The sequence below is a fragment of the Lytechinus pictus genome, chromosome 8 (assembly GCF_037042905.1).
Source record: "Lytechinus pictus isolate F3 Inbred chromosome 8, Lp3.0, whole genome shotgun sequence".
In the NCBI taxonomy this organism is placed as follows: Eukaryota; Metazoa; Echinodermata; class Echinoidea; order Temnopleuroida; family Toxopneustidae; genus Lytechinus; species Lytechinus pictus.
Genome location: NC_087252.1, coordinates 12,020,406 through 12,025,200, shown reverse-complemented (window position 1 = coordinate 12,025,200; position 4,795 = coordinate 12,020,406).

Below are 4,795 nucleotides of genomic sequence, written 5' to 3'. Positions count from 1 at the left end.
ATATATATATACAGCTATATAGCTTTGGAGTTGCAAAATACGGAGAGCATTGAGGTGGTCGACCTGACGATAAACGCTAATCTTCCTTCTATTAATACAGGGCGTTGACCAAATCTCAACTTCCTGGTCTTTTGGAAGGAATTTGTTTGAGCAGCCACCATGATATTATTTTGTTAGGGAGTACCTAGGGGTGCTTCGACTGATAACTACATAGACGGTTCCCTTTGAAAGGAGCAGATGGTGAATAGTGTGCTTTTTTTTCTTTTCATTTTTTCAAAATAGTAGACAAAAAGCCAGGTATCAAAACATGATGAGAGATGGGAGGGCGAGGAGGGGGAAAGTTCAAAAGTTCACCCGGACTTTCCTACTTTTCTCTTTCTCAGGTTTCTAACTTGAAATGAATGTCCATAACCGACCTCTGATCTTCTTCCCCGTTCATCCACTTTCTTATATCTTTCATATTTTATATATCCTAACCTCTACATATTTCTCTCTGACGAAATAGTTTAATTGCACTTATCAAACTATGACAATTCATTCTTATAAAATAGCTGAGTGTTAAAAATAATATGTACAAGTATGCCAAACAAATCCTGACAAAATAATTTAATTGCATTTATCAAACTATTGCAATTCATATGAAATACTTGAAAATATGAACATGCTAAACAAATCCTGAAAAAAAAATATTCAATTACACTGATGAAATTATGACAATTCATTTTTATTATGAAATAATTGTATACAAAAACAGAACATATGTACATGCCAGGCGATTCCTGATAAAATAATTCGATTGCATCCAATATCACACTGAATTTATCAAACAACGACTTTGCACTCTCATGTATCTTCATATAAAGGACTACATTTATCACTGGATACAAAATATTGAATGAAGTATGCATTACATTCAATATCACCATTCATCATTACGAAATCTAAAATCACCTTGAAATACGAAATGGTTCCATGTCATCTGCTCGGGCGACTAATGCTCTACAGCAAGTTCCTCACAACTTTATCACTCAATTTAACACTATACCCTACTCTAAACCTAACCCTAAACCTAAACCTAACATAAAACCCTATTGTAACCTTATCTTACATCTTAGACAAAATTAAGACTAGGACAATTTTATTCGGAGCAAGTGTCGTGTCACCTACTAAACTACTGTTCGACAAGGGCAGCATCAGCAGCATCAGCAATCTCCAAGTGGAATGCCTCAGTGCAGGCCCGCTTGTACCTCTGCTCCTTGTGGTAGATGCGAAAGCATTATCACACAGCGCAACATTCCCGCAGTCTCTGCAGACAGTCGATGTCTGATGCCTTTTAGCATCCCTGTCAGAACAGACTTCGCAATCATGGAACACTGGCTTGTTGTTGGACTTCCTCTTTGGGTTTGTGGAGGGGAAGGGCTTCCGGGTAAGGCGTTACAGGGGTTGGACATCCACCATCCTTGGGCGAACTAGGATGGCTTGAAGTCTGTCGCACGGACCTCTTTCACGAAAGTTGACCCATTGTGGACTGAGGTGATGAGTTTACCGGACGCTTGTCAGCCCATGAGATGAAGGTTAGCTCCCCCTCCTTCAGGACGAGTGGCTTATCACCCCTTTTCGGCTTGTGGGCCTTGATAGCATCAGGGACCCCTCTCTGGTTTGCTCTCAGTGTACCACAGGCACCAGTCTGGTTGGCAGCTAGTTCTTCGTAGAGGCTTGGTGATCTAGAACAAGGTTTTAGGGAATAAAAAAAAAATCAACTACACTGTAGTGTTCACGCCCTAGCCTCTGACACAAATATATATTTTTTTTTGTCAGAGTGGCAGGCCAACACCGCTAGCCATCTGTCAATCGTAATAGAATTTTCGAGATCGAGATACTGGCGAGAGCCCATGACCTACTTCATATGATTGTAAAAGTTTACGATCTTGCTGTGAATTTGGTATAGCCTATTTGAACTGATTTTTGTATTAATTTTAGCCTTGTCACAAGTGGATATTCAAAATTAACATTTTGTAATCTATTTTCCTCATTTAGCTAAGGGAGCTTAAAATTATTTTCAAGTGATTATTTTAGTAAAGCTGTGAAACCGAGTTCTTTGCAGCGAGCGATCTGTTGTAAATATGCTCCATAGGTTATCACTGGTGTAGAAATCTATTCTGTATGACCGCTTGCCCGTGGTAACGTAAATTACGCAAATGAGTTTGGGGTAAAGGTCAAGAGCCACACCCGTCGCATTAGGTCAGGCAAGGCTACGTGCGTTTGGTTGGGAACCCGCCATTACGTTTCTTGTGTTGATTCGGAAATGTTCAGTTTCAGTTCCTGCCAGCAAGCTTAACAAAAGCTGAGATGTTTTTTTTGTCAATCTTTTTTTGAAGCCAGTGTTTGGTAATGTCTGTTGTCGAAGATGACACAGCTAGACCTACACATCAGTTCCAGTACATGGTTTTGCTTGGAAAACTCACGTGCGGTGAGTTTTCGTTGGGGTTTAAAACTGCTGATAGTATGACGTCAGAAGGACATTCAAAGCACTCACATGCACACGCAACGTAGACGTCAGAGGGCGCTGTCTCCGGTGGGACGCTACGAAATCGCTATTCATTGGATCTCTATGATGTGCTCGAAGGATTAAGACGTGTTTTGTTAGGCCTCTCTCATCCTCATTACATAATACACATAAGCATGGCTCACTATACGAGTAAGGGAGGGAAGACAAGCTCAGCGAAACGTGCAAGGTCGGGCACGCCGCCAAGCCCGGAGACAAACCTGTTGCCATCGATTCGGATACTCCTTGACAGTCAATGGGAAAAAAATGATGTGAGATTGAATACGTTGCAAGAGACTTTTGGCCAACGTTTGAAGAAACTTGAGGAAACGATAATCAATCTCAAGGAGAGTATTGAATTTCAGAGTCACGAAGCTCAGGATATGAAGGCAAAGATGGAAGTAATTGAAGAGGACGTTAAGTCAAAGGAAAAAATGCTCCAGGATGAGATAGATAAGCTTAGTACCTACGTGGCAAGAGAAAATCTAATATACAGCGGGATTGAAGAGAAGCCCAATGAGGATGTTAAGAAAGTTCTTCGGGACCTCCACGTGAATTTTCTTAAAATCCCACCTGCGCTGGCAGACAACTTCGAATATCAACGGTTACATTGACTTTCAGGAAAGCCAGCCGGAGGGAGGCCAAGAGCCATTAAGGCTCGCTTCCTAAGATACTCCGACAGAGTTTTGGTACAAAGGCATGCCAAAAATTTGAAAGGGACCAACATATATATTGCAGAAGGTCTACCGAAGAGGATTAGGGAGGCTAGACACCCCCAAATTGTGGCTTTGAAAGTCGCCAGAAGAATGGGGAAATTGGCATACTTTTCAAGAACAGATCCAGTCAAGCTATTTATCGACAACGTACATATGCCTCGAAATCAACAGGAAGCTTTTGTGCGAGACTTCGAAAGCCAACGAGGGAAAGACGTAGACGAAAGAGTGAGGAAGAATTTGCCTAACATGAGGATTCCGACAACGATGGCGGGAGCTGCATCGACCACCAACATGACCACAGGGATAGCAAAGCCGACAACAGATTTCAACGAGGGTGCTGCAGCGGCTGCTACTGATGGGGAGATGATGGAAGGTGCAAATGTAGCTGCAGATCATAATTTGATGGTATTGTGATTTCATCTGTCATCTTGGTTTTTTTTTCTAATGCATAGATTGAAGGAAATTTGCTTTGGAGAAAGTATCTGAAATTTGTCACAAGTTACCAGCGATCATGGAGGTGACATGTATTTATTTTGTGAAACTCGTTCCCTCTGGTCGGGTCGGGTTGTTCATTTTGTCGATTATTCAAGTGAAATAACGATTCAGTGTGCTTTATTATTATGGAGGTGAATTATTTTCTCTCTCAACTGATTAATGTTTACCGAGTGGAGGATATGTATATTTTACTATGTACGAGCCTGCGAGGTACCAACTCTACAATCAAGCTCAAAAAAGGGAGTGTAACTCGAGAATTGAAGATTTTACTGTCAACTCATCACAAGAACGAGACTTGGCAAGCAACTGCTGAATGAGGAATGATAAATCATAACATAACTGAATGAACAAGAGTAGATGAGGTATATTTCCTTTCTTTTCTATTTGCTATTTATTTTGATAAAAGAAAAACTTTACAACTGGAAAAGATCAATATCTTCAAAGATGCAAAAAATACGTAAAATTGATTATGATATTGCAAGAAATTGATTAGAGTACCGAGTCATAACACACCTTGACTAGATTAGACAGTGATGAATGGAAACAAGATTTCATAGTAACAACATGAGGCTTATGCTTTCCTCCTTTTTTTTATTTATAAGGGAAACAAAAATAAGCTAGATTTAAGCATAGAGCTATAGCTCCATGATTTAAGTTTATATTGTATGTGCCTTAGAGATACCTGTTGCTGTGAATCTTTTTTCTGGAGTCAGTTATGATCAGTTCTGAAGATATTTTTTTTTTGTGTGTGGTCATTTTGTAAAAAAAAGCTCTATGGAATACATCCCAATGGGGTGTATATTTAAGCTGGTTTGGGGAAAAGTTAATTCTTCATAAAACTGCTGTTCAAATTGTAGTTGAAATTATAATAGCTTCATGATATTGGGGAATATTTCATTATATTCTTTTTGGTTTCTACAATACGAAGGAAGATCGAGATGTTTGGGAATTCAAAGCTTTTGTAAGGGTAAAAGGACCATTTCTTTTCATGATTGATTGAAGGTAATGATGCTTAAAAGCTTATTTGTATATGGAATGT